We start from the raw sequence: 18,452 nt of genomic DNA, 5'->3' as shown, positions 1-18,452 counted from the left end.
TGAGTGTATTAGTGAGTGTATGAGTGAGTGAGTGAGTGTATGAGTGAGTGTATTAGTGAGTGAGTGTATGAGTGAGTGTATTAGTGAGTGTATGAGTGAGTGTATGAGTGAGTGAGTGTATGAGTGAGTGTATGAGTGAGTGTATTAGTGAGTGTATTAGTGAGTGTATGAGTGAGTGTATGAGTGAGTGAGTGTATTAGTGAGTGTATTAGTGAGTGTATGATTGAGTGTATGAGTGAGTGTATTAGTGAGTGTATGAGTGAGTGTATGAGTGAGTGTATGAGTGAGTGAGTGTATGAGTGAGTGTATTAGTGAGTGTATGAGTGAGTGCATTAGTGAGTGTATTAGTGAGTGTATGAGTGAGTGTATGAGTGAGTGTATTAGTGAGTGTATGAGTGAGTGAGTGTATGAGTGAGTGTATGAGTTAGTGTATGAGTGAGTGAGTGTATGAGTGAGTGTATTAGTGAGTGTATTAGTGAGTGTATTAGTGAGTGTATGAGTGAGTGTATTAGTGAGTGTATTAGTGAGTGTATTAGTGAGTGTATTAGTGAGTGAGTGTATTAGTGAGTGTATTAGTGAGTGTATGAGTGAGTGAGTTTATTCACCAGCTCGTTGTCTTCCTCTGCGTCTCCTACTACCGCTCTCCAAGTCGCACTGCAGTGGGGAGTGGTGGGCACGAAGCAATATTCACACTGAGACCCCACCCACTCACACACACACAGACACACACACCTACACACACATTCAGACACACACACACCTACACACACATTCAGACACACACCTACACACACACAGACACACACACACACTCACCACTCACACACACAGACACACACACACCTACACACACATTCAGACACACACCTACACACACATAGACACACACTCACCACTCACACACACACAGACACACACACCTACACACACATTCAGACACACACCTACACACACAGACACACAGACACACACATTCAGACACACACCTACACACACATTCAGACACACACACACCTACACACACAGACACACACACACATAGACACCTACACACACATTCAGACACACACCTACACACACAGACACACACACACCTACACACACATTCAGACACGCACCTACACACACACAGACACACACACACTCACCCACTCACACACACACAGACACACACACCTACACACACACATTCAGACACACACATAGACACACACAGACACACACACACATATACACACACACACACAGACACACACTCACCCACCCACTCACACACACACAGACACACACATAGACACACACATTCAGACACACACCTACACACACACAGACACACACACACTCACCCACTCACACACACACACAGACACACACACCTACACACACATTCAGACACACACCTACACACACACAGACACACACACACTCACCCACTCACACACACACAGACACACACACACCTACACACACATTCAGACACACACCTACACACACAGACACACACACATAGACACACTCACCCACCCACTCACACACACAGACACACACACCTACACACACATTCAGACACACACCTACACACACAGACACACACACACCTACACACACATTCAGACACACACCTACACACACATAGACACACACTCACCCACTCACACACACACAGACACACACACCTACACACACATTCAGACACACACACATAGACACACACACAGACACACACACCTACACACACACACTCACCCACTCACACACACACAGACACACACATAGACACACACACCCACACACACACATTCAGACACACACACAGACACACACACACATCCACACACACTCACACACACACAGACACACATTCACAGAGGCACACACAGACACACACACAGACACACACACCCACACACACACATTCAGACACACACACGGACACACACACATCCACACACACTCACACACAGACACATACACACAGACGCACACTTAGACACACACAGACACACAGACACCTACACACACAGACACACACATAGACACACACACCTACACACACACAGACACACACACACTCACACACTCACCTACACAGACACACACATAGACACACACACACCCACACACACACATTCAGGCACACACACAGACACATATAGACATCCACACACACTCACACACACACACATTCAGACACACACACAGACACACACACACTCACCCACACAGACACACACATAGACACACACACACCTACACACACACAGACACACACACACTCACCCACACAGACACACCTACACACACTCACATACACACATCCACACACACAGACACAGACACCTACACACACACACCCACACACACACCCACACACTCACACACGCACACACACCCCATCCACACACTCACACACACTCACACACACATAGACACACACACACTACACACACACAGTATACACCTACACACACCCACACACTCACACACCTACACACACACACTCACACATCTACACACACCACACACACACTACACATTACACTACACACACTACACTAGACACACACTACACACACACCCACACACACCCACACACACCCAAATACACACACCACACACACACACTATATACACACACTCACCCTACACACCCCCACACACACACACCCATACACACTACACCCCACCCATACACACACCCACACCCCACCCATACACCCCCACACACACCACAGACACTGCACTATACACACTACACACACACTACACACACACTACACACACACTACACACACACTACACACACACTACACACACAGACACACAGTACACTGCACACACTACACACACACTACACACACTACACACACACTACACGCACTACACTACACCATATACACACACACTAAACAACACACAGACACACACTACACTACACACACTACACACACACCACAGACTCTCACGCACCCACCGTGTTCTGTCCGTGTGTGCGAAGCCCGTTGGACACACACACTACACACACACGGAGACCCTCACACACGGACACTCACACACTACACACACACACCACACACACACACGGAGACACTCACACACTACACACGCACACTACACACACGGAGACACTCACACACTACACACACACACTACACACGCACACTACACACACACACTACACACACTACACACACGGAGACAATCACACACTACACACGCACACTACACACACACACTACACACACGGAGACACTCACACACACACCACACACACTACACACACACTACACACACACTACCACACACACTGAACTATACACACTACACACACACTACACACACACTGCACTATACACACTACACACACACACTACACACACACTACACACACTACACACACACACGGAGACACTCACACACGGAGACTCACACACACACACTACACACACACTACACACACCACACACACACTACACACACTACACACACACTACATACACACACACTACACACTACACACACACTACACACACACACTACACACACTACACACACACACTACACACACACACTACACACACTACACACACACGGAGACACTCACACACGGAGACTCACACCCGCTGTTGTGTCTGGACAGGCACGACATCGCCATCGCGCGGTAGGAATCCGCCTGTAGCTGAGACTCGCCCAAACCACACCCAGTCGTGTTTTGGGGTGTGTGTGGTGTGTGTGTAGGTGTGTGTGTGTAGGTGTGTGTGTGTGTAGGTGTGTGTAGGTGTGTGTGTAGGTGTGTGTAGGTGTGTGTGTAGGTGTGTGTAGGTGTGTGTAGGTGTGTGTGTTGGTGTGTGTAGGTGTGTGTGTAGGTGTGTGTTGGTGTGTGTTGGTGTGTGTGTAGGTGTGTGTGTAGGTGTGTGTGTGTAGGTGTGTGTGTGTAGGTGTGTGTGTGGTGTGTGTGTGTAGGTGTGTATATGTGTGTGTGTAGGTGTGTGTTGGTGTGTGTAGGTGTGTGTTGGTGTGTGTTGGTGTGTGTAGGTGTGTGTGTGTAGGTGTGTATATGTGTGTAGGTGTGTGTTGGTGTGTGTGTAGGTGTGTGTGTAGGTGTGTGTAGGTGTGTGTTGGTGTGTGTGTTGGTGTGTGTGTAGGTGTGTGTGTAGGTGTGTGTATGTGTGTGTGTAGGTGTGTGTGTGTAGGTGTGTGTGTGTAGGTGTGTATATGTGTGTGTAGGTGTGTGTTGGTGTGTGTTGGTGTGTGTAGATGTGTGTGTAGGTGTGTAGGTGTGTGTGTAGGTGTGTGTTGGTGTGTGTTTGTGTGTGTGTAGGTGTGTGTGTGTAGGTGTGTGTGTAGGTGTGTGTGTGTAGGTGTGTGTGTAGGTGTGTAGGTGTTTGTATGTAGGTGTGTATATGTGTGTGTGTAGGTGTGTGTGTAGGTGTGTATATGTGTGTGTATGTGTGTGTTGGTGTGTGTAGGTGTGTGTATATGTGTGTAGGTGTGTGTTGGTGTGTGTTGGTGTGTGTAGGTGTGTGTGTGTAGGTTTGTGTGTGTAGGTGTGTGTGTAGGTGTGTATATGTGTGTAGGTGTGTGTGTGTAGGTGTGTGTTGGTGTGTTGGTGTGTGTGTAGGTGTGTGTAGGTGTGTGTTGGTGTGTGTAGGTGTGTGTAGGTGTGTGTTGGTGTGTGTAGGTGTGTGTTGGTGTGTGTTGGTGTGTGTGTGTAGGTGTGTATATGTGTGTAGGTGTGTGTTGGTGTGTGTAGGTATGTGTGTAGGTGTGTGTGTTGGTGTGTGTTGGTGTGTGTAGGTGTGTGTAGGTGTGTGTTGGTGTGTGTGTTGGTGTGTGTGTAGGTGTGTGTATAGGTGTGTGTGTGTAGGTGTGTGTGTGTAGTGTGTGTGTAGTGTGTGTAGGTGTGTGTGTGTAGGTGTGTGTGTGTATGTGTGTGGGTGTGTATGTAGGTGTGTGTATGTATGTGTGTAGGTGTATGTGTGTGTATGTGTGTGGGTGTGTATGTAGGTGTGTGTAGGTGTGTGTAGGTGTATGTGTGTGTGTATGTGTGGGTGTGTATGTAGGTGTGTGTATGTAGGTGTGTGTGTGTAGGTGTGTGTGTATGTGTGTGTATATGTGTGTGTGTAAGTAGGTGTATGTAGGTGTATGTATGTATGTAGGTGTATGTGTGTGTGTATGTAGGTGTGTGTAGGTGTATGTGTGTATGACAGAGGAGGTGTTCAGGATGGTTGAGAAAAAGCGACAGGCCCACTGTCATCGGCTACAGAATTCCACATCAGAGAATGAGAAGGCTTACCGCAGCCTTCGCTTGGAGGTTCGGAGAACCGTGAGGCGCTGCAAGGATGGGTGGTGGTCGCGGGTTGCTGAGGAGATGGAGTCTGCCTCAGTGGCCCGTAATCACAAATCTCTATTTAACTCCATCAAAGAAGTAACCTGCAGCGCCACACCTATTACCATCATTAGGGGAAAAAACGGTGATCCAATCTCCGACCCCCAGGAACAGGTTTGCAGATTTGCTGAGCATTTCTGTGAGGTCCTGGGGGAGGGGAAATCCCTCAGCCTGGAAAACATCGTGGCACAAAGTGAAGATGACCCTGCTGAGGCTGCGGTGCCTCAAATATTGGAAGAAGTCACCGCCTGTGAGTGGCTGGCTGAGGTGCCATCTGTTGAGGAAGTGCTGAAGGTGATCCGGAGTCTGAGACCAGGAAAGGCAGCGGGCAGAGATGATCTTCCAAGCGAAATGCTGAGGGAGGGTGGCGTTTGTGCACAGACTGCCCTTTATGACATCATAACAACAGTCTGGACCACTGGACGGGTTCCGCAGGATTGGAAGGATGCCCTGGTGGTCCCCCTCTTTAAGAAGGGTGACCGCACAGACTGTAACAACTACAGGGGCAGCTCACTCCTCAGTGTGCCGGGAAAGGTCCTGGCAAGGATTATTCAACATCGCCTTGCCAGGCACGCTGAGGAGAGGCTTGCGGAGCCCCAATGCGGTTTCAGGAAAGGGCGGTCCTGCACAGATGCCATATTTTGTGTCCGTCTGCTACAGCAGAGGTGTAGGGAATTCCAACAAGACCTACATCTCTGCTTTATTGACCTGGTCAAGGCCTATGATACCATCAGTAGGCCTGGGCTGTTCTTCGTGCTTTTGGAGTACCTGACCCTCTGCTCACGATCATTAAGGACCTTCATGATGGTGAGCGGGCCTGGGTCAAACTACGTGGCCGGGAGTCAGAGCCATTCTCTGTACACCTTGGGGTGTGACAGGGATGTCCTCTGGCTCCCACATTATTTAACATCTATTTTGACCACGTAGTTCGTGAAGCCTTCAATAACTGTACCGGAGGAATCTCCATTTGGTACAGATATAATGGGAGGCTGATCGATGCCCGGGTACGGTCAAGGGATGGCTCCCTATTGGTCAACCACGTTATGTATGCCGATGATTTGGTAATAGCTGCTCATTCAGAGGAGGAGTTGGAGACGCTGCTGCTGAGACTGGAGCTTGCCACTAAGAGGTGGGGCCTTACCATCAGCCCCACCAAAACTAAGCACCTGCCTGGGTATTTTGTACCATCGGACACTCCACCCCCACAATTCCCAATCGGTGATGGGGCAGTTGTGGAGAGAGTGGAGAGTTTCCCATACCTGGGCAGTGTGCTTATGACCGAATCTTTTCATCTACTACGTAACGCTGTGTGGAAGCTACCTGGTCTGTCACTCCGCACTAAGCTTCAGGTCTTCTCGGCCACGGTCATTCCCTCCCTTCTCTACGCTTGCGAAACGTGGACCCCCCCTAATGGAGCATCTTCGCCGGTTAGAAACATTTAGGCTGGCCTGCCTACGATCCATCCTGGGATTAACCAGGCTGGATTGTGTGAGGAGCTCACAAATCCTTGAAAGATCTGGGCAGGGTCCCATCGGTGAGCTCCTCCGGCAGGCAAGGCTGCGATGGCTGGGTCATGTAGCCCGCATGCCCAGCCACCGCATGCCTAAACAGCTTTTGTTTGGCCGGATTGAGGGGGCTAAACGGGCGCGGCACGGGCTAGAGAAGAGATGGAGTGATGTGGTACAGGAGGACGTGGAGCTGAGTGGACTTGCCGATGACTGGTACCAGCGGTGTCAAGATCGGCCTCTGTGGAGGAGGCTCGTGAAGGACGCTACTGGGCAGTTGGAGGCAGTCGCCCTCCAACAACAACGGAGGGCGGAGGAGCGACGCTCACAACAACGAGCGGAGCGCCGCGTGGCTAAAGCACAGCAGGTTGGCACAGTAGGGGGCACAGGTGGTGCATCAGCCAGTCATCTCAGTCAATCGACCCGTGGCACCTGCTGGGTCTGCCCCGTGACCTCCTGCCAGCGGGCGTTCGACACTTCACGTGGCCTCAGGGTGCACATAGCCTGGCACAAGCGTCGTGGTGACGTCACCTCCACTTAGTGGCGAATGGCGGTTGTTGTTGTTTAGGTGTGTGTGTGTTGGGGTGTAGGTGTGTGTGTGTTGGTGTCTAGGTGTGTGTGAGTGTATGTGTGGGTGTGTTGGTGTGTGTATGTAGGTGTGTTGGTGTGTGTGGGTGTTGGTGTGGGTGTGTGTGGGTGTTGGTGTGTGTATGTGTGTGGGTGTTGGTGTGTGTGGGTGTTGGTGTGTGTGGGTGTTGGGGTGGGTGTGTGTGTGTATGTGTGTGGGTGTTGGTGTGTATGTGCCCCTACAGCCCTGCTAGGGCTACCTGGGGGAGCTTTGTCTGTGTCTCAGCACTTGCCCCTGCAGCCCTGCTAGAGGCTACCTGGGGGAGCTTTGTCTGTGTCTCAGCACTTGCCCCTGCAGCCCTGCTAGAGGCTAGCTGGGGGAGCTTTGTCTGTGTCTCAGCACTTGCCCCTGCAGCCCTGCTAGAGGCTACCTGGGGGAGCTTTGTCTGTGTCTCAGCACTTGCCCCTACAGCCCTGCTAGAGGCTACCTGGGGGAGCTTTGTCTGTGTCTCAGCACCTGCCCCTACAGCCCTGCTAGAGGCTACCTGGGGGAGCTTTGTCTGTGTCTCAACACTTGCCCCTACAGCCCTGCTAGAGGCTACCTGGGGGAGCTTTGTCTGTGTCTCTATTCCGCACACGGCGGGGTACAGTACGGTACAGTACGCGCAGTGCAAAGACATAGGTTCCCCGGGTAGCCTCTAGCAGGGCTCCAGGGGCAAGTGCTGTTACTCACACGCTCACTCACTCACCCACTCACTCACCCACACACTCACTCACACAGTCACCCACACACTCACCCACTCACTCACTCACCCACTCACTCACCCACTCACTCACACAGTCACCCACTCACTCACCCACTCACCACTCACTCACCCACTCACCACTCACTCACTCACCCACTCACCACTCACTCACTCACTCACCCACTCACTCACCCACTCACCCACACACTCACTCACACACTCACCCACTCACTCACCCACTCACCCACACACTCACTCACCTACTCACTCACTCACTCACCCACTCACTTACCCACTCACCCAGGGCTCACCCACTCACTCACCCACACACTCACTCACCCACACACTCACACACTCACCCACACACTCACTCACCCACACACTCACTCACCCACTCACTCACCCACTCACCCACACACTCACTCACCCACTCACTCACTCACCCACTCACCCATACACTCACTCACCCACTCACCCAGGGCTCACTGCGTATTGCGTGGACAGTGTTTCGGGCTGTTGCTTAATTTCTGGCCCTTATCCCACTACGACATCTTGGGAATCGGACACCACAGTCACCACCACCACCACGCTCACCACACCACCACCACGCTCACCACACCACCACCACGCTCACCACCACTACCACGCTCACCACCACCACCACGCTCACCACCACCACGCTCACCACCACCACCACTGTCACCACCACTACCACCACCAACCCACCCAACTCACCACCGATCCTCCAGGCCGGGTCCCTTTAAGAGAGGCGCGGTCTCTCGACAGGGATACAGCGGGGCTGCCGTAATGACAACAGCAGCAGCTGGGTCCCTTTAAGAGGGATGCCCCGTGTCCCTTTAAGAAATGGGTGTTCTCCCCCCTCCCCCGCCCGGGTCCCTTTAAGAGAGGGGGACCCTTTAAGAGAGGGGTCCCTTTAAAAGAGGGGTCCCTTTAAGAGAGAGGTCGGTCCCCAAGAGTCCCTTTAAGAGAGGGGTTCCTTTAAGAGAGGGGTCCCTTTAAGAGAGGGGCCCCTTTAAGAGAGGGGCCCCTTTAAGAGAGGGGTCCCTATAAGAGAGGGCTCCCTTTAAGAGAGGGTTTCCCAAGAGGCAGCGGCGTGGTGAGGGAGGCGGGGGGTGTAGGAGGGGGGTCACCAAAACAGGGAGCAGCTAGATTGGGTACCTTGGGGACTTCTGTGTGATCTAGGAGGGATCTGGTATCTGTGTTTGTACAGAGTAGAGGCTTACATTCCAACCCCCTGGGCAGCTAGATTGGGTACCTTGGGGACTTCTGTGAGATCCAGGAGGTTCTGGTTCGCTGGTTCTGGTATCTGTGTTTGTACCAGAGTAGAGGCGTCCATTCTAACCCCGTCGGCAGCTAGATTGGGTACCTTGAGGATTCTGTGGGTTCCAGGAGGTTCTGGTTCGCTGGATCTGGTATCTGTGTGTGTACCAGAGTAGAGGCTTACATTCCAACCCCTGGGCAGCTAGATTGGGTACCTTGGGGACTTCTGTGAGATCCAGAAGGTTCTGGAACCTGTGTTTGTATCAGAGTAGAGGCTTACATTCCAACCCCCGTCGGCAGCTAGATTGGGTACCTTGGGGACTTCTGTGTGATCTAGGAGGTTCTGGTATCTGTGTTTGTGTCAGAGTAGAAGCTTCCATTCCAACCCTCGTCGGCAGCTAGATTGGGTACCTTGGGGACTTCTGCGGGATCCAGAAGGTTCTGGATCGCTGGATCTGGTATCTGTGTTTGTACCAGAGTAGAGGCTTACATTCCAACCCCCTGGGCAGCTAGATTGGGTACCTTGAGGATTCTGTGGGTTCCAGGAGGTTCTGGTTCGCTGGTTCTGGTACCTGTGTTTGTACAGAGTAGAGGCTTACATTCCAACCCCCGTCGGCAGCTAGATTGGGTACCCTGGGGACCTCTCTGGGATCCAGGAGGTTCTGGTATCTGTGTTTGTGCCAGAGTAGAGGCTTACATTCCAACCCCGTCGGCAGCTAGATTGGGTACCTTGGGGACTTCTGTGTGATCTAGGAGGTTCTGGTATCTGTGTTTGTGTCAGATGAGAGGCTTCTATTCCAACCCCCTGGGCAGCTAGATTGGGTACCTTGGAGACTTCTGCGGGATCCAGAAGGTTCTGGATCGCTGGTTCTGGTATCTGTGTTTGTGCCAGAGTAGAGGCTTACATTCCAACCCTCGTCGGCAGCTAGATTGGGTACCTTGGGGACTTCTGCGGGATCCAGAAGGTTCTGGATCGCTGGATCTGGTACCTGTGTTTGTGCCAGAGTAGAGGCTTCAATTCCAACCCCCGTCGGCAGCTAGATTGGGTACCTTGGGGACTTCTGTGTGATCCAGAAGGTTCTGGGTCGCCGGTTCTGGTATCTGTGTTTGTGCCAGAGTAGAGGCTTACATTCCAACCCCGTCGGCAGCTAGATTGGGTACCTTGGGGACTTCTGTGGAAACCAGAAGGTTCTGGATCGCTGGATCTGGTACCTGTGTTTGTGCCAGAGTAGAGGCTTACATTCCAACCCCCGTCGGCAGCTAGATTGGGTACCTTGGGGACTTCTGTGGAAACCAGAAGGTTCTGGATCGCTGGATCTGGTACCTGTGTTTGTACCAGAGTAGAGGCTTCCATTCCAACCCCGTGGGCAGCTAGATTGGGTACCTTGGGGACTTCTGTGAGATTCAGAAGGTTCTGGTATCTGTGTTTGTACAGAGTAGAGGCTTCCATCCCATCCCCTGGGCAGCTAGATTGAGCACCTTGGAGACTTCTGCGGGATCCAGAAGGTTCTGGATCGCTGGATCTGGTACCTGTGTTTGTGCCAGAGTAGAGGCTTACATTCCAACCCCCGTCGTCAGCTAGATTGGGTACCTTGGGGACTTCTGTGTGATCCAGAAGGTTCTGGGTCGCCGGTTCTGGTATCTGTGTTTGTGCCAGAGTAGAGGCTTACATTCCAACCCCCGTCAGCAGCTAGATTGGGTACCTTGGGGACTTCTGTGTGATCTAGGAGGTTCTGGTATCTGTGTTTGTGTCAGAGTAGAAGCTTCCATTCCAACCCCCTGGGCAGCTAGATTGGGTACCTTGGAGACTTCTGCGGGATCCAGAAGGTTCTGGATCGCTGGATCTGGTACCTGTGTTTGTGCCAGAGTAGAGGCTTACATTCCAACCCCCGTCGGCAGCTAGATTGGGTACCTTGGGGACTTCTGTGAGATCCAGAAGGTTCTGGTATCTGTGTTTGTACCAGAGTAGAGGCTTCTATTCCAACCCCCGTGGGCAGCTAGATTGGGTACCTTGGGGACTTCTGCGGGATCCAGAAGGTTCTGGATCGCTGGATCTGGTACCTGTGTTTGTGCCAGAGTAGAGGCTTACATTCCAACCCCCGTCGGCAGCTAGATTGGGTACCTTGGGGACTTCTGTGTGATCCAGAAGGTTCTGATTCGCTGGATCTGGTACCTGTGTTTGTGCCAGAGTAGAGGCTTACATTCCAACCCCCGTCGGCAGCTAGATTGGGTACCTTGGGGACTTCTGTGAGATCCAGAAGGTTCTGGATCGCTGGTTCTGGTACAGAGTAGACGCTTCCATTATCCCCCACGTCGGCAGCTAGATTGGGTACTTTGGGGACTTCTGTGAGATCCAGAAGGTTCTGGATCGCTGGTTCTGGTACAGAGTAGACGCTTCCATTATCCCCCACGTCGTCAGCTAGATTGGGTACCTTGGGGACTTCTGCGGGATCCAGAAGGTTCTGGATCGCTGGATCTGGTACCTGTGTTTGTGCCAGAGTAGAGGCTTACATTCCAACCCCCGTCGGCAGCTAGATTGGGTACCTTGGGACTTCTGTATGATCCAGAAGGTTCTGGATCGCTGGTTCTGGTACCTGTGTTTGTGCCAGAGTTCAGCTTCAGTTCCACGTATTTTGGTATAGCCCCCCGTGAGCCGTTCGGCTCTTGATGCGGGTGCAACTTGCAACAATCAAAAAAACTAAAACACGATCAAGAAAAAAATCATCTTAAAGCGACTCTGTGTGTGTGTGTTGACTGTGCAAAACAGAAAATCCATTTTTTTTTTAAACAGCATAAATATTATAATTCTTAGCTCTTTCGGTAAAGTCACCACGTTGAAGGGAAACAATAAAATAATAAAATATATATAAAACAATACAAAAAATTCTCACGACGTTTCGACCATAACACAAACGGTCGTCATCAGGTGTGTCGGTTTGATGGTGATGGTGGTGGTGATGATGGTGGTGGTGATGGTGGTGGTGATGGTGGTGCATTAATGCAAACCGACACACCTGATGACGACCGTTTGTGTTATGGTCGAAACGTCGTGATAATTTTTTATTGTTTTATATATTATTATTTTATCGTTTCCCTTCAACGTGACTTTACCGAAAGAGCTAAGAATATGAATTACTGCAGTCACGAAAGCTTGAAATCAAAAGCAAAAATATTCCTGCAAAAAAAGCAGCGTACACGAACGCTGCGTTTAAAAATCCCAGTGGGATGCAAAGTCAAACAACAACATCAACAACAACAACAACCACAAGACAACTTAGATTAAGGCCGTCAGTCTAACTCCGTGCTACAACAAACACAAACATGTCGTGATGGGGCGTGATAGGGCGTGGGAGTTGAGAGTTTATTATTAGCTCAGCCTGCCGTGAAATGTCAGACGGGGGGTGATGGTGAAGGTGGTGATGGTGGTGGGTGATGGTGGTGGTGGTGGTGGGTGATGGTGGTGGTGATCATGGTGGTGGTGGTGATGGTGGTGGTGATGATGGTGGTGATGGTGGTGGTGATGGTGGTGGTGGTGGTGATGATGGTGGTGGTGGTGATGGTGGTAATCATGGTGGTGGTGGTGATGGTGGTGATGGTGGTGGTGGTGATGGTGGTGGTGGGGATGGTGGTGGTGGTGATGGTGGTGGTGGTGGTGATGGTAGTGGTGATGGTGGTGATGGTGGTGATGGTGGTGGTGGTGATGGTGGTGGTGATGGTGGTGGTGATGCTGGTGGTGGTGGTGATGGTGGTGGTGATGATGGTGATGATGGTGGTGGTGGTGGTGATGATGGTGGTGGTGATGATGGTGATGATGGTGGTGGTGATGGTGGTGGTGATGGTGGTGATGGTGGTGGTGATGGTGGTGGTGATGGTGGTGGTGATGATGGTGATGATGGTGGTGGTGGTGATGGTGGTGGTGATTGTGGTGGTGATGGTGGTGGTGATGATGGTGGTGACGGTGGTGGTGATAGTGGGTGGTGGTGGAGGGTGGTGGTGGTGGGTGGTGATAGTGGTGATGATGGTGATGATGGTGGTGGTGGTGGTGATGATGGTGGTGGTGATGATGGTGATGATGGTGGTGGTGATGGTGGTGGTGATGGTGGTGATGGTGGTGGTGATGGTGGTGGTGATGGTGGTGGTGATGATGGTGATGATGGTGGTGGTGGTGATGGTGGTGGTGATTGTGGTGGTGATGGTGGTGGTGATGATGGTGGTGACGGTGGTGGTGATAGTGGGTGGTGGTGGAGGGTGGTGGTGGTGGGTGGTGATAGTGGTGATGATGATGGTGGTGGTGGTGGGTGGTGGTGATGGTGGTGATGATGATGGTGGTGGTGGTGGTGATGGTGGTGGGTGATAGCGGTGGTGGGTGGTGGTGGGTGGTGATGGTGGGTGGTGGATGATGGTGGTGGTGATGATGATGGTGGTGGTGATAGTGGTGGTGATGGTGGGTGGTGGTGATGGTGGTTGTGGTGGGTGGTGGGTGATAGTGGCGGTGATGGTGGTGGTGATGGTGGTGGTGGTGATAGTAGTGGTGATGGTGGTGGTGGGTGGTGATGATGGTGGTGGTGATGGTGGGTGGTGATGATGGTGGTGGGTGGTGGTGGTGGTAGTGGTGGTGGTGGTGATAGTGGTGGGTGATGGCGGGTGGTGGGTGGTGGTGGGTGGTGGTGGTGATGATAGTAGTGGTGATGGTGGTGGTGGTGATAGTGGTGGGTGGTGGTGGGTGGTGGTGGTGGTGATGATAGTAGTGGTGATGGTGGTGGTGATAGTGGTGGGTGATGGTGGTGGTGGGTGGGTGGTGATAGTGGTGATAGTAGTGGTGATGGTGGGTGGTGGTGGTGATAGTGGTGGGTGATGGTGGGTGGTGGGTGTTGGTGATGGTGGGTGGTGGTGGTGATAGTGGTGGGTGATGGTGGGTGGTGGTGGGTGGTGATAGTGGTGGTGATGATAGTAGTGGTGATGGTAGTGGTGATAGTGGTGGTGATGGTGGGTGGTGGTGGTGGGTGGTGATAGTGGTGGTGATGGTGGGTGGGTGGTGGCGATGGTGGTGGTGGTGATAGTGGTGGTGATGGTGGGTGGGTGATGGTGATGGTGGTGATAGTGGTGATGGTGGGTGGTGGTGGTGGGTGATGGTGATGGTGGTGATGGTGGTGATGGTGGGTGGTGGTGGTGGGTGATGGTGATGGTGGTGATAGTGGTGATGGTGGTGATGGTGGGTGGTGGTGGTGGGTGGTGGTTTTGGCTGCTTCCCCACGGGTTGGTTAACATCTCTAGGACGTCCCGAGGAGATTTTCACGAGAGAGACAATCCTAGATCTCTCGTACCGGTAGGAACCTCCTCCTGGTGACGACACCACCAGCACCACCACCACCACCAGCACCACCACCACCACCCTCATCACCATCACCACCAGCACCAGCACCACCATCACCACCATCACCACCACTATCACCACCACCATCACCACCACCACCCTCATCACCACCACCACCATCACCACCACCAGCAGCCCATAGAGGATTATTGTTGCGTCTGTCCGTACGTCGTGCATACAGACACGGCAGGGGAGGGGCTGGGAGGGGAGGGGAGGGGCTGGGAGGAGAGGGGAGGGGCTTGGTGGGAGGGGAGGGGCTGGGTGGGGAGGGGAGGGGCTGGGTGAGGGGGGAGGGGCTGGGTGGGGAGGGGTGGGGAGGTTGGGGAGGGGCTGGGTGGGAGGGGCTGGCTGGGTGGGGCTGGGTGGGGAGGTTGGGGAGGGGCTGGGTGGGAGGGGCTGGGTGGGGAGGTTGGGGTGGGGCTGGGTGGGGATGCTCACCCCGTGGTGCCCCCCCCTTTATAAACGTTTCACCAACTCACGTGCGGCTTGTGGCCCGCCCTCACAGTCGGGCATATCGTGCGTCATGCACCACGTGGTGCGTCATGCACCACGTGGTGCGTCATGCACCACGTGGTGCGTCATGCACCACGTGGTGCGTCATGCACCACGTGGTGCGTCATGCACCACGTGGTGCGTCATGCACCACGTGGTGCGTCATGCACCACGTGGTGCGTCATGCACCACGTGGTGCGTCATGCACCACGTGGTGCGTCATGCACCACGTGGTGCGTCATGCACCACGTGGTGCGTCATGCACCACGTGGTGCGTCATGCACCACGTGGTGCGTCATGCACCACGTGGTTCATGCGGCACCACGTGGTGACGTCTACACCACGTGGTGCCGCATGCACCACGTGGTGCCGCATGCACCACGTGGTGACGCATGCACCACGTGGTGACGCATGCACCACGTGGTGACGCATAAACCACGTGGTGACGTATACACCACGTGGTGACGCATACACCACGTGGTGACGTTATCACCACGTGGTGACGTATACACCACGTGGTGCTGTATACACCACGTGGTGCTGCATACACCACGTGGTGACGCATCCACCACGTTGTGACGCATGCACCACGTGGTACACCACGTGGTGCCGCCCTTGTTGACGCTGTCCATTGACCGAGCAACGCAACATTCCTACTACCAGCCCCCTCCGCAGGAGAATGTGTTGTGTTATATTTTATAGATATTTTGTTATTAAGGATAATGCCATGAAACACTATCGTCACATTACTAGCCGGACGTGGGTTCGATCCTGACAATGGGGAGATGTTGACTACCTCGCCTGGTCTACAGGGGGTCGTGGGTTCCATCCTGACAATGGGGAGATGTTGACTACCTCGCCTGGTATACAGGAGGTCGTGGGTTCGATCCTGACAATGAGGAGATGTTGACTACCTCGCCTGGTCTACAGGAGGTCGTGGGTTCCATCCTGACAATGGGGAGATTTTGACTACCTCGCCTGGTCTACAGGAGGTCGTTGGTTCCATCCTGACAATGGGGAGATGTTGACTACCTCGCCTGGTATACAGGAGGTCGTGGGTTCCATCCTGACAATGGGGAGATTTTGACTACCTCGCCTGGTCTACAGGAGGTCGTTGGTTCCATCCTGACAATGGGGAGATGTTGACTACCTCGCCTGGTATACAGGAGGTCGTGGGTTCGATCCTGACAATGGGGAGATGTTGACTACCTCGCCTGGTCTACAGGAGGTCGTGGGTTCCATCCTGACAATGGAGAGATGTTGACTACCTCGCCTGGTATACAGGAGGTCGTGGGCTCCATCCTGACAATGGGGAGATGTTGACTACCTTGCCTGGTCTACAGGAGGTCGTGGGTTCGATCCTGACAATGGGGAGATTTTGACTACCTCGCCTGCTCTACAGGAGGTCGTGGGTTCGAGCCTGACAATGGGGAGATGTTGACTACCTCGCCTGGTATACAGGAGGTCGTGGGATCGATCCTGACAATGGTGAGATGTTCACTACCTCGCCTGGTATACAGGAGGTCGTGGGATCGATCCTGACAATGGTGAGATGTTGACTACCTCGCCTGGTCTACAGGAGGTCGTGGGATCGATCCTGACAATTGGGAGATGTTGACTACCTCGCCTGGTATACAGGAAGTCGTGGGTTCCATCCTGAGAATGGGGAGATGTTGACTACCTCGCCTGGTCTACAGGAGGTCGTGGGATCGATCCTGACAATGGGGAGATGTTGACTACCTCGCCCGGTATACAGGAGGTCGTGGGCTCGAGTGGTTAAGGCGTTGGACTTGAAATCCAATGGGGACTCCCCGCGCAGGTTCGAACCCTGCTCGCTGCGTTCTTCCTTTTATTGATGGTCACTGTGGGTCTCTGTGGATGCCTTTGTGTCTCTGTGGATCTCTATGAGTTTGTATGGGTCTCTATGGGTGTCTATGAGCCTCTGAATCTCTGTGGGTATCTATGGGTCTGTAAGGGCCTCTATGTGTCTTTATGTGTCTCTACATATGTCTGTGGGTCTGTTTGAGTGTCTATGGGTCTCTATGAGTCTCTGGATCTCTATGGGTCTATGGGTGTCTATTTGTCTGTATGAGTCTCTGTGGGTCTCTGTGGGTCTCGGTGGGTGGTGGTGGGAGTGAGTGAGTTGGTGAGTGAGTGAATGAGTGAGTTGCTGAGTGAGTTAATGAGTGAGTGAGTTGCTGAGTGAGTTAATGAGTGACTGAGTGAGTGAGTTGTTGAGTTAGTAAGTGGGTGAGTGAATGGATGAGGTCACTTATGAAACTGAACAGGTTTTCAGTTTCATAAGTGACCCCTGGGGCTCAAGAGTTCACCTGTGCAGCGATGGCCGAGTGGTTAAGGCGTTGGACTTGAAATCCAATGGGGTCTCCCCGCGCAGGTTCGAACCCTGCTCGCTGCGTCCTTTCTTTTATTGATGATCTCTGTGGGTCTCTGTGGATGCATTTATGTCTCTGTGGATCTCTATGAGTTTGAATGGGCCTCTATTTGTGTCTATGAGCCTCTATGGGTGTCTGTGAGTCTCCGTATCTCTGTGGGTCTCTGTGGGTATCTATGGGTCTGTATGGGCCTCTATGTGTCTTTATGTGTCTCTAGAAATATCTGTGGGTCTCTATGGGTCTCTGTGGGTCTCTGTGGATCTCAATGGGGCTCTATGGGTGTCTCTGTGGGTCTGTATGGTCTCTATGAGCCTCTATGGGTGTCTATGAGCCTCTGGATATATGTGGATTTCTATGGGTGTCTATGGGTCTCTATGGGTGTCTATGGGTCTCTGTGGACTCTATGGGTTTCTGTGGGTCTCTGTGGGTGGTGGGGATGTGGTGGTGGTGGTGGGAGTGAATGAGTTGGTGAGTGAGTAAATGAGAGAGTTGAAGAGTGAGTTGGTGAGTGAGTTGGTGAATGAGTGAGTTGCTGAGTGAGTGAGTTGCTGAGCGAGTTGCTGAGTGAGTGAGTGAGTTGCTGAGTGAGTTGGTGAGTGAGTTGCTGAGTGAGTGAGTTGCTGAGTGAGTTGGTGAGTGAGTTGGTGAGTGAGTGAGTCGGTAAGTGAGTCGGTGAGTGAGTATGGGTCTCTGTGGAGTACATTT

General features: G+C 52.6%; 1 protein-coding gene and 1 non-coding gene across 7 annotated transcripts in view; one reads left to right on the top strand and one right to left on the bottom strand.

Annotated features, from left to right (window-relative positions):
* The window catches only part of LOC116958777 (uncharacterized), a 51,749-nt gene extending 42,698 nt beyond the window's left edge, over positions 1–9,051 (bottom strand). Inside the window, exons 1-2 of one of the 6 annotated variants that reach the window (XM_076057544.1) lie at positions 8,943–9,051; positions 606–654 (exon numbers count right to left, since the gene is read on the bottom strand). The gene's annotated coding sequence lies outside the window, so the exon portion shown is untranslated. The other 5 variants (XM_076057545.1, XM_032981493.2, XM_076057542.1 and 2 more) reach the window with 5 other exon arrangements.
* Positions 9,052–17,688: 8,637 nt separating this feature from the next.
* On the top strand, positions 17,689–17,770 carry TRNAS-UGA (transfer RNA serine (anticodon UGA)). Its single transcript has one exon. It is a non-coding gene; the product is annotated as a tRNA-Ser (tRNA).
* The last annotated feature ends 682 nt before the right edge of the window (positions 17,771–18,452 follow it).

This window comes from Petromyzon marinus, chromosome 83 (genome assembly GCF_048934315.1).
Source record: "Petromyzon marinus isolate PM22_M1 ecotype Great Lakes invasive population chromosome 83, UKy_Petmar_22M1.pri1.0, whole genome shotgun sequence".
Classification (NCBI taxonomy): Eukaryota; Metazoa; Chordata; class Hyperoartia; order Petromyzontiformes; family Petromyzontidae; genus Petromyzon; species Petromyzon marinus.
Note: the sequence above shows the minus strand (reverse complement) of the source record. Positions and strands in the feature narration are given on the sequence as shown.